We start from the raw sequence: 13,474 nt of genomic DNA on the forward strand, positions 1-13,474 counted from the left end.
TAATTTAAGCATTAATTAAAATCAATAATCTAGTTGTTTGATTGAGATAATAAGAACATTAGTCACCTAAAACTTAAAATTTTTGTTGAATTTTCTACATCATGAGTAGTATAAAAACAATTCTCGAATCTAATAATTACTACCTAATGATCTTCAATCAATTTATCTCATGCCACAAATATCATTGAGCAATTATACACAGAAAATATCAACAGTGAATGCAACAAAAACATTAAAGATCATAGAAAGACAACCATGCACAATAAAAACAATATTTTTACCCTAGGAAACCCAACCTTGGGAGAAACCCCAAAAAATTTTGTTAGGAATTTCTTTTCTTCAACAAGGTTTACAAATCAACAATTTGTCTAGAAATTTGTGCCAAGTACAAATCCAAATTACTAGTCAAACATGGTCAAACTTTAGCTAGTAAATGTTGTTCAAACCAATCAAATAGATTAGAAATCAATGCTAGTCAACATTATGGTTAGACAAGTTTGTGGGCCCTATGGCCCTATCTCTTGCTCGGTCAAAACATTCAATTCGTCCTCCTTTATCCACATGTGAAAATATCCAAGAGACATTAGAAATATGAAGAATAAACTTTTTTTCTTGGTAGAGATTTCATGTGAATTATATATACTTGTCGAATGGGGGTAAATTTTCCCAAGGGACACCCTTTCATGAGCTAGGCCAACATGGTACCCTAAAAATAAAATCTTAATTTTAATTTCCTTAGACTGACTTGGAGACCTCTTCGAAATGCGAGAATAACTCCCAATGCTACAAAAAAATAAGCATTCCCTTTTAGTGAGGGAGGTATTCTCCTTGGCTAGAAACATATTTATCCTTAGCTAGAGTTTCTCCTCCACAAGAAAAGTTCAAGAGCTTGCTATGTTGATGTAGTTTCTTTTCACATGCATGCCTGTAGAGAACTGCATCCTAGAGTCGGTAATGTGACTCCTCACATGAACATTTATAGATCATTCCATCCTAGAGTAGGCAATGAGAGTATCCTGGGCCATTTACCCTTGGGTAGATCAGCATGGCCCAATGAAAGTCCTTTATGAATTCTAAGGTAAATGTATCAATATTCTATGGTCAGATGAATGTGACCCATCCAAATTCCTTCATGGCTTCTGAGGAGAGGATCTTCCCCTACACCATTCACCCCTAGCTAAATCAACATGGCCCGGCCAAGTGTTTTTGGCTTCTTAGGTGAATTTAATGTATCTCATCTATTCAAATCATCATGACCCAACCAAGTCCTTGCCTTCTAATGGAATATTTGTCCAATCCTGCAATTTCCTTGGGCGATTCACCCCTGGTTAAATTGGCATGACATAGCCAAAAGCCTTCAGGGTTACTCAGGTGAATGTATCCATCTCCCCTAATCAAAAGGCCTAGCCAAGTCTGCTTGGCTTCTCAGGAGATGGTCTACTCAATCCTAGAAAGACATCAACACTCTCTCTCAACAAGGGAGACATTCTTCATCATGCAAAGGTTGTCTTTAAAGTATACAAACTTCGCTCTAGACAAAGACTTGGTGAGAATGTCTACAATCTACTCATCTTTGGATATGCACTAGAGCTTCACTACTCCCTTACGCATCATGTCTCGAATGACAAGAAGATTATGAAGCCATATTACTTCATGACTTGTGACATTGGTTGTGATATAATCTTCCTCTGCTATACTGAGCATGACAAAATTCTACTTCCTATTAAACCATGAAATCATAACTGAGTCCAAGTTGAAGCAACACCCCGAGATTCTCTTTCTGTCCTTTGCACTCCTAACCCAAACTAAATTTTTATATTCCTACAACTTAGATTCACCACTTGAGACATATCTCAAACCATATCCAATTATACCATTCAAGTACCTCAACACATGTTTTATTGCATGCCTTGGCTAAGCCATACACTAGCTAGATTCCTTCACTAGATCCATCACCACAACTACTTTTTGGTCACCCTGAATGGGTACTCCTTCTAACACTTATGCAAATCCTCCTGTGCCAATCCTAGTTACCCCCTCTGCCATTATTTCTCCCTCTATCGCTAAATCATATCTTGTTGTCTGGCATGGTGCCCTCATAGAAGGCATACTACTCCTAGATACCTCCCATCTCTGAGCATCTAGTCTAGCAATTTCAACCCATGACATCTTCTTGGAAGGTTGCTCCTTCGATTCTGCCTGATTTTCTATGTACACGGAACTATAAGCTCTTTTAGTCATCTGTTACAATCTTGGATGTCCTAAAAAATTGTACAATCTTCCCTCTCAAACATCAATCACTCCCATTGAGTTTATTCTCAAGCTTTTAGGCTATACAGGAACTTGACCATCTAGCGATTGGAGCAAAATTATCCTCATGATCCACTCTATCAATACGGGAAAACCCTCTTGCAATAGAATTAGCTTGGTAATTCTCGATGTTGCGATCTGCTGCATGAATCATTGCCTTTGGCAGTCTTCACAATGGATCTATTATTCGTTTATGTAAACTCCATTCATGAGGCCATAGAAGAAGAATTACAACCAAGAAAATAATACAAGGACAAGAGGCTGACCAAATAATAATAATAATAATAATCAAGGGAGAAAAGAAAATATTGGAAGTACTTATCTCTTGATTAAGGAAGAAACTGCAGAGGGTTGTAGGAAATGTCAACTCCCTCTTGATCCTTGCCTCCTTGTAGAGAATCACTGAAGTTCTTAGAAGTATACTCTTCTCCATTATCTAACTTCAAAACCTTCATATTCTTCCCTATCAAGTTTTCTATTTGAGCCCTGAACTCATGGATCCTATTGAAGGCCTCATCCTTGGTCTTCATGAAGTAAATCCAAGTGTTATGGGAAAAATTGCCACATAATACAAGTAATTTACCAAATATGGAACTATCATCGATCTGCATACGCCTGAATGAACTAGATCCAATATCCCCTTAGATCTAATATCACAACTCAGAAAATAACCCTTAGCGTTCTTGCCAAGTGTCCAAACCCTACAAACTCCATAATGTTCTATTTGAAGCTTTGGAAGACCAATTCCTAGGCTAGTTGTCCCATTAGTCTATATAGTCTTCCCTCCTTGTTAAATCAGAGAGAGAATCTCGAAAAAAAATTGTTATGTGCCTAGAAGCAATGTTGTCCACTAACCAAACATCACTACCAATACTGTTTGAAAGAGTGGAGACAAAGAGATATCCCTTTCACTTCTTCTTATGTTTGGCTTTCTCCCCGACTCCCTCTAGCTTTGGAATGACTCCCTTCACATGATCTTGAAGCTCATTCAACTTGTCTTCTATTCTGAGACTTGGCACCATTTTGATAAGAGATAAAAAATCCAATAAATTTGTTGGAGACTTGTCTCTTAATATGACTTCAATGCTCGCTCTTTAAACAAGGCTCTGATAGTATGTTGAATTTTCTAAAATGTGAGTAGTAGAAAAACAATTTTCTGATCTAATAATTACTAACGAATGATCTTCAATCAATTTATCTCACTCCACTAATATCATTGAGAAATTGTACATGGAAAATATCAAAAATGAAAGTCGTGGAAACAATAAAGATCATAGAAACACAACCATGCACATTAGAGGCAATATTTTAACCCTGGGAAACCCAACCTTGTGAGAAAACCCAAAAAAAAATCTTAAGAGAAATTATTCTTCAACAAGGTTTACAAATCAATGATTTGTTTAGAAATCTATGCCAAGTGAAAATCTAAATTACCATTCAAACCTACTCAAACTTCAACTAGTCAACATTGGTCAAATGATTGTCAAATCAATCAAATAGATCATAAACGAATGTTGGTCAATGTTCTCGTCAAACAAGCATGTGGTCCTTGCAACCCTCTATCTTGCTCGGTTAAAATAGTCATATTCATCCTCCTTTATCCACTCATGTGGTTTTCCAAGAGATCTCTAAAACATGAATAAGAAAATTGATTTCTTGTTAGAGAAAATGCGAAGTCACATCAATTATATATACTAGTTTAATGGGGATAAATTTAGCCAAGGGACACACCCATTCATAAGTTACGATGACTTATTTTCTTGCACGGACTTGATGCCCAAAATAAAATTTTAATTTTAATTTTCTTAGGCTCGCTTGGAGAGCTCTTTGGCATGTGGGAATACCTCCTATTGCTACACAAAAATCAACAAGTTTCAAACCTTTCTCTCCTCTCCTCTATTAATTTTTATTTCATTTAATTCCTTTTTTCCCTCACATTCAACTTGCTCAATTTTACATATAATTTGGTTTATAGTGTTTGATAACCTTCATAAATTTCCAAATTAATCTTGTGGGCACTAAGTCTTATAACCATTCATTAGTTTGAAATCCATTTTGCTTCATAGTAGGGTTAGCATTTTGTACGCATTAGGTTTGCATCTTTTCCTAAAGGTCCAAAGGCTATTTTTATCAATTCATTATGTAAAGTCATGGTTATGTAAACGACCTATAACATTTCTTGTGTAAATTTCTATATAAGCCTAGGGACATGTCTAATTAAGTATTTTCACCTAAATCTAAGCTTATCCTAATTTTTTCGTAGCGCAATTAGCCTACTCCAAGCCTACAACTGACGCTATGAAATATTTTCGTAGCACGACACTACAAAATATTTTCGTAGCACTCACAGAAAATTTTAAAAGATAGGTTTTCGAGCTACCAACCTCCATCATTTCAAGTGCTTGAGCATTTTTTCGCAAAGCCCTACCCCTTTCCATCCATGATGCAACAACTAGCTCCATTGTAAATCTTAAGAAGGAAGATTAAACTCAAACCCTAAATTGCCTAGTTTACCATAAAATGTTAATTTCCAGAAAACCCAGAAATATGTTTACAGTGCGCATGAAAGCTCTAAAAGGGTTTTCAGCATCCAACTAGGAGAATTCAATATTGTAGAGGAATTTGCAGTGTCAGAGTCTTTGCATAGATGGGTCAATCAGGTCATATGAAGAGGTTTATGTCAAAACCCTGCCTAAGGAAACAAAGGGAGAGCCTAGTCATATCCTTGTTGAAAAAAATGATGAAAACCCTATGAATGAACCAGCCGTTAGGGTTTATGAAAGGAGAACAAGAAGGTAGTAGAAATTGATGTTAGAAGAATAGGAGGAAAAATAGAGAGAAATACAAAGTAAAACATGCAAACATAAAATCGAAACAGGGGAGGAAGAAATAGAAATAGAGCCTAGGGTTTATTGCAAAAAATCTCATACTCGCCCTACAAACAAGCTAAGAATAAATTTCAAGGCTAAAATGAACCCTAAGCTGAAGGATACAGTGATTATTGATGTAGAGGAAGACACTGTGAAAGATTCAAAGGGCAGAAAGAGACATAGGAAAACAGAGCATGTTGACAGAAAGGAAAAAGAAATCCTAAAGGTTGATAAAATCATACAAAAAGCTACCAGAAGGGTGAAAAGAAGCTAGGATAAATTATACCTCCTTGCTCAAGCTATTGAAGCCATGGAAGAATAAACAAATCTGCATTTTTGGTGAAGCAGTACCTTGAGCCAAGAACATGGGAATTTATTTTGTTGTAAAAACCATAATTTTGACTAATATATTTCATGAAGTTTTTTTACAGTCTATCCAACATAGTCCACGGAAAAATGATGATATTATGCACAACTTTATGGATTTTAATGGCACAGATGACGTTGTTATGGTTTTGGTCAAATAGTCCACAAGAAGGAGAAATGATAGCACTTTGTTTTTCCCTGTTTTAGTCACCATCTTCAAGCACCATTTTCGAACAATTGAAAAGGAATTTTAAAAAAAGAGGTTTTTGTTGGGAATGGCCTGATTTCAAAAAACCTCTTTCATATTTTACCCATACATCATGGTTTGGAAAATACAAAGAAATGTTTGATGCTTTTGTTTCCAGATTTTGTAATTTTTTTCCCTGTTTTAGTCACGTTTTTCAAATGTAGTTCTGAACATATGGAGATGAATTTGTAAACACCAAAAGAGGTTTTTGTTGGTAACATACTATTTTGAAAAATCCTCTCTCATTTTTTACCCGCCTAGCATGGTTTCAAGGATATGAAGAAATATTTCAAACCTATTTTTCAGGATTTAAATAATTAATTATTTCCTGTTTTAGTCATCCACTTTGGGCGAGGTTTTGGAGAAGAGTAAGATGAATTTTCAAAATATGAAAGAGGTTTTTGTGGGGAATGAGCTGATTGGAAAAATCTCTTTCAATTTTTACACAAACATCACGGTTTGTGAGATTCAAATGCATCTTTGAAGCCTATTTTTCTGAAATTTTCCAAATTTTTCGAAATTTTGTTTCCTATAAAAATGTCAAGTCAACAGTTGAAGGCCACCTCATCAAATTCAAATTGGGATAAGACAAATATGGGTGAAGAGGTTTTTCAAATCCATTTCTTTTGGATCTTGATGGTTATTGTAATTAATGCTTTCCACAAATTGTGGATCTGAAACCTGTGTAGTATTTCTATAAATTAAATGTAAAAGGTGGACAAAGGGTTGGTTTCTGAAGAAAAGATAGTTATTTTCTGTGTGTTGAAGGATTTATTAATGTACAGTTTGTTAAGATCAATAGATTTTGATCAATGATGTAAATATTCATGTGTTGGTATCTCTAAGTCTGTATTTTCTATATGTTTCAACGTTTCCTCCTTTGTAATATAATTTGAATGTATGGTCTTCTGAATATTTGAATAAGACTAAATGTTACATATTTCGTCCATGCTTTGATGCTCTGTTTCATAGATTTCAGATATTTTCACTCCTATCTTCTAAAGCTACTCTAGGATTCATTTCATATGCCCTATTATAATGGATTGTTCTCCTGTTTTCTTCCTTTAGCCATAATGATGACCAATGTCTAAGATGCACTATCTACCTTGCCTTTGTCAATCCTAATCAAACAACTAGTATTTTGGTAAGTTGACTTAAACCCTAGCTTCTTGACTGCATTGCCCAATGGCCTATCTTCATCATGCCCAACCAAACCCTACATCAACACAACTCAACTGAAGATCTAGCCATTGTGTGAACGTATAATCAATTACTAATTTAGTGATTAGAATATCAGAGAGAGCCTTCTCTGGATTGAAGGGGATAGACTTCAATCTATAATATTGGTTTGAATAGTTACCTTAGGAATTTCTCTCCTACAATCAAGAGGACATTTCTAAGTGCTAACACATTTGAATACAAATTGTTCCTCATATTATAGTCTAACAGAAGATCTAGTGAATACGATGCTCTAAAGATATATGGTCATTTGTTTCAATGCAAAGCCATTGGGAGAAAACTCTAACCTAACAAGAGGGACCCTCAAAATGAAATATAACTAAAATTTTGTGTAGCTCGGGTGCTAAATGAACTTATCACCGTGATGTAGATATAAGTCTAAGTAGTGTTAAATTTTGAAACAAAGAAACTATTCATACTTAAACCATGTGGATAAAAGGGAATCTCTATAAATCTATGCATGGATACACATTCTTATATTTCCCTTATAGAGATTATGAGCATCCATTAAAAATTACATAGGGGTGGTTTACCAATATCAACGTGCATGGGGTGAAGCAATGTCGAAGGCTTCTTTCATCCTAACATGAATTCATACCATGTTTTAGCCTAATCCATAGAAGACTTGAGAGTGAGCTATAGATGTCTAAAAATACCAGGCCATGATTTTTCCATCTATTTGAACCTTTGTTTCATCATCACCACATGAAAAATCATGAAGGTGGCGCTAATTTATGCAAGAATTATAATATGAGGGTCAATCTCATGACATGAAGAAGTTTAAATAACATGATTACAAACACTTTCTATGTCATGTCTCATCAAATCCTTGAAGGTATGGGCTATAAACCTCCTACCCACACATAAAAATAGGTATGACAAATCAGAATAAGAATCATGCCTTTATTTGAGTGTGTTGAAATTGAAACTAAAAATGTTGTTTTTGAAGAGTGGTAAGTGTTGCATCATATCCCTTGCTCAATCTAGCCTTCAAAAATGGTGTCAAGTTAAAATACCATTTAAATAAAATACCCCTAATCTCAAATCTCTCACCTTAATAAGTTAGTATCATATTATGTCTCCTCCGTAAGTTAGTATCACATTACGTCTCCTACCCATCTAAAAGTAGTTGAGGTTACTTGGTAGTGTCATATCTATTAGATCATCCATCACTATTTGGCACATGCAAACACTATGTTAAGCTTATCCATCACAAAAAGTTGTCAGAAACTTTAGTGTGACAAATTTTCTAGTAAATAATTGAATTTGTCCAATAAAGTCAAGGTAGCAAGGACAAGGACCATGGCAATTCCATCTGGTCAATTAAATTTTCCACACATATCTTTAAGATGATTAATAAATGTTGGAAACAAAGAGAGACGCATAGGCTCCTCATTATTGATAACTTATTGTACTCTTATGGAAACCACCCATGCTCTCCTTTCTTTTTTTTTATTATGAGAAAACCGGAAGCACAATATGAGTCAGCATCAAACTTTACAAGTCTTTAAAGCTCAGATAGTATCGATTTCTTCATAGGGTTCATTAAAATCCATGATGGTGTCCCTATTCTGTAAGGTTCAATCCTCCCTATCCAGCATTATCATCGCTTAGATTTTTAAGTAATTTGTGGATCGTCGTTTTCTTTTTTAAGTGGAAGCAGCGAAGTCAGAGTGATGTATCCATTTTCATATTATTGGTCTAATCAATGAAAATATTTGTTCAAGCATATGCTTGTGGGTTTTCTCAAAAGGTCAGCCTAAACAATCTCTACAAGCAATCAATGGCTGGCTAAGACAAATCTAGGATACAAGTAAACTAGGATTTCCTTGATGCAAAATGGCCTCCTACTATTTTGTATGCCCCATAAAACCATAGTACAACCTCTATTCTACAAGAAAATGACAACTCAACCTATGGGTAACAATGTACACCTAGAGATGTAAGAAATTGACCTAGTAGATGAAGAATCAACCATATAGTTAAGGAATCACCTAGGAAAATATGAAGTCAACTAGCAGGGAAGAAATATTGTCTATGTGAATTCCAATGGTATGAAAGGAAGAAACTTATTATAGCCTTTGATCTTGGACAAAAGTATGAACAATCTAAAACTCTTTCCTATTGGATTTCACTATTACAAAGAATTCACATGAAACAACTCCAAATACAGATGACAATGTTATATGTGTGAAAGCACTATCTCAAACAATATAGGGATGACGGGAAATCAAGACACAGTGCAAGTAAATTTCAAACCATTTCTTGTTGTTCTTATGCCCACCACAAAATTCAAAATTTTCACAAAACAAAATCATAAATTTGCAGGTGGGCTAATTTTCCATGTTTTTTCCAAAAAAAGATTCGCCGATTTCCATTTTTTTGTAAAAATGATTTGCCCACATTTTATAGTATAAGATTATTTTACCTTAAAATTCACCAAAATTTTATATATACTAATACAAAATCATTAGAAATCTAAATATTTTTACAAAAATACTGCTAAACATTTTACAATTCGCATATTAGGGACTAGTAAGATTCACCAAGGTTTCTAAACTTTATGATAAACTTTCATCCTTAAAATTTTCCTTGTGAACAAAGCGTTATGAAACATTATATTTGTTGTAGAAGCTAATTATTATAATAAAAATTATGAATTATTTACCTATTGTGACCAAAATCAATGGAGCAATAATTGTGTATTAGTTGCATTTACTTAGTAACAATACCATAAAAGGGTGGGGTTGATCATTACTAAAACCAAGCATACATATAATGGCACGTAATAGAAACCATTACACAATAATGAAAACACGCCATAAACATAGAGATTTTACTCCAGAAATCCAAATGGGAAAACGACTTCAAAGGGGGGATCAATTTTTCATTGTAACAATATTTAGTAACATTACTTTCATGTTTCTCTACGACTCTTCTTCTCTTGGCCAAAAGACTCATTCATAGTGAAATTCATGAGAGAAATAGGGAGGGCTAGGAGTAAGGGAAGACCATGGAAAATTTTAGGGGCTAATATTCACAGGTTGGCTAATTTTCCCTCATTTTTCTAGCAAAAAGATTCACCAACTTCCATTTTTTTCTAAAAATGATTCGCCCAAATTTGACACTATAAAATTATTTTACCTTAAAAATCGCCAACATTATATAGAGATTATATATAAAATCATTATAAATTTGAATAATTTTACAAATATATCAATAAACATTCGATAGTTTGCATATTAGGGACTAGTGAGATTCACCAATGTTTTTAAACTTCAAGATAATTTTCTATCCTTAAAATCTTCTGTTATGCTCTTGACCTGCGAAAAGATGTCAGAATACAAAATATACGAAGAAACACAACCCAGAACATAGAACAAAATGAGAAATAACAACATGTATTTTATTATTCAAAGATGAAAGCAATGTTCACTTGCCTCTTTAAGGGGGCAACCTCCAATAGAGCAGAGCTCGATTACAAAATAAGACATGACGCTCCACAATGGGGAGTATCTATCCTTTATATATGAATCATATATTCAATACCATGGGTCAGTAATACATACAATACATGCAATACCATGGTTCTCTTAATACCATCTATCTAATACCATGGCCCGTTTGCAACTAACTGTGGTCCCTTTCTTTAAATGCAGGTCAGCCACTTATAATTATTAATATGGGCTTTATTGACTCTTTAATTAACTATAACTATGACTCGACCCTATTACATAAATAAGGGGGTTAGGGTTGGACCCTAACATGCCCTCCCCCATAAAAAAAACCTTGTCCTCAAGGCTGAAGCTACGGAAATTAATGAAGAATAGTGGCTGGTTCCCAGGTCGCATCTTCTGGAGAAGTGTCTTTCCACTTGACGAGGACTTCCTTGATCGTGCGGCCGCGCAGATGTCGTTCTTGTGTGTCAAGGGCTTGTTCAGGTTGGAGCCAGATTGAACCTTCTTCATCCAATTTAGGTAGACTGGTTTGAATTCTGCAATTGTTCCCCACTACTTTCTTGAGGCATGATAAATGGAAGACGGGATGGATTTTTGCAGTGGGTGGAAACGCTAGCTTGTAGGCTACTTCTCCAATGCGTTTAAGTATTTGATAAGGTCCATAGAATTTTGGAGATAATTTCTGATGACCCTTGCCTTTGAGTGATGTTTTCTTGTATGGTTGCAGCCTCAAGAATACTTGATCGCCTTCTTGAAATGTGCGCCCTGAATGATGTTGGTCTTCCTGTTGCTTCATGTGATTCTGAGCTTGATGGAGATTATCTTTGAGACGGGCTAGCATGGTTGCACGGTTCTGTAGGGGTTGATCCACTACTTGCATTTTAGAGCATCCAGGGATATAAGAAGTACGTGAAGGGGGGAGTTGACCATAAACTGCTTCATATGGAGTCATCTTGGTGGTGGCATGATAGTTGGTATTATACCACCATTCAGCTAGAGGTAACCACTGTACCCATTGGTGTTGCTTTTCTGAAGTGAAGCACCTGAGGTAGGTCTCCAAACATTTGTTGACTACTTCAGGTTGATTGTTAGTTTTGGGGATGATAGGAAGTACTTAGTTGGAGTTGGGTGCCTTGTAGCTTGAAAAGTTCTTGCCAAAATTTACTGGTGAATATCGGGTCACAATCACACACAATGGAAGTGGGCATGCCATGCAGTTTGAAGATCTAGTCCATGAAATATTGAGCCACCAAAGTGGGGGTAAATGGGTGGGGTAGGGCGCAAAAATGAGCATACTTAGAAACTCTGTCCACAACCACCATGATGACTGACTTGTTTCTTGACTTTGGAAGACCAGTAATGAAATCCATAGAAACATCCGTCCAGATTGAGGTAGGGATGGGAAATGGTTGTAAATTGCCTAGGGACTTGACTGTTTCTCCTTTATGGCATTGACACACATCACACTCAACGACAAAAGTAAGAATGTCAGTTTTCATGCCTGTCCAAAAGAAGGAACGACAAGTGTGATCATAAGTCTTTTGAAAGCATGCATGGCCTGCACTGGGAGGTGAGTGCAACTCTACCAAAATTCGCGTTTTGAGGGTGGATGTTAGTGATATCACTACTCTATCCTTGTAGCGAAGAATCTCATCCTTCCAAGAGTAGCCCACTGTGGAATTAGGATTTGCTCGCAAGTTATTAATGAGTTGGGAGAGAGAAGGATGTGAAAACCATTCCTTGCGGGCTTCTTCAATCCAATCTGGAATGGGAAGAGAGATTGCTAGCAGGGTGTTGTCCTCCTCAAATTGGCGTGATAAAGCATCCGCTACTACATTTTCGCACCCTTTCTTGTAAATTATCTCATAATCATATCCTAGCATTTTGTCTAGCCATTTATTTTGCTATGGTGAGGATAGCCATTGCTCCAAAAAATATTTGAGGCTTTGATGGTCTATGTGGATTTGGAAACACCACCCCAATAAGTATGGTCACTAGGTATCTACTGCATGTAAGATGGCCACCATATCCTTCTCATAAGTAGATTGTCCCAGATGTTTCCCACTTAGTTGTTGGCTGGTGAAAGCCAAGGGTCGACCTTCTTACATTAAGACAACCCCAATACCCATACCTGAAGCATCACATTCAATCACAAATTTTTTGGTGAAGTCGGGTAATGCCAATACGGGAGTGGAACACATGGCCTGTTTGAGAGCCATAAATTCCTGTTGTGCTTCATCAGTCCAGAGGAATGAATTTTTCTTGAGAATGTGAGTGAGGGGTCTAGCAATGTGACCATAATTGTGGATAAATTTGCGATAGTAGCCGGCGAGACCCAAGAATCCTCTCAAACTCTTCAAGGTCTTTGGTTGGGACCAATCCTGCATTACTCGGATCTTTTTGGGATCCACCTTGACACCTTCATGACCCACAATGTGGCCCAAATACTCGACTTCTTCCATGCCAAAAGAGCACTTGGACAATTTGACAAATAATTTATGCTTCCGGAGCATTTGCAAGAGCAGGTCTACATGCTAAAGATGTTTTTCCTAGGTGAGGTTGTAGATGAGAATGTCATCAAAGAAAACGAGAGATATGGTTTGAGTAGGTGATTCATGAGGCTCTGAAAAGTGGATGGGGAATTACAAAGACCAAATGGCATGACCAAGAATTCATAATGGTCTTCATGCGTTCGGAAAGTAGTCTTGGGAATGTCTACTTCTTTCATGCGTATTTGGTGATAGCCCGAGCGAATATCTAGCTTAGTAAAGAATTGAGCATCATTTAGTTCATCCAGAAAATCATCAACAACTGGGATAGGGAATTTATCTTTGCCCGTGAGCTTGTTGAGGGCCCTGAAGTCTAGACACATGCACCATTCCCCATATTTCTTGAGCACCATGACCACAGGTGACAAATAAGCACTGATGCTAGGACAAATGGCATCGACTTCCAGGAGTTCCTTGATGATTTTTTCAATTTCA

The sequence above is a fragment of the Pinus tabuliformis genome, chromosome 3_2 (assembly GCF_031772625.1).
Source record: "Pinus tabuliformis cultivar Carrire ecotype Pingquan chromosome 3_2, CPIR1, whole genome shotgun sequence".
Classification (NCBI taxonomy): domain Eukaryota; kingdom Viridiplantae; phylum Streptophyta; class Pinopsida; order Pinales; family Pinaceae; genus Pinus; species Pinus tabuliformis.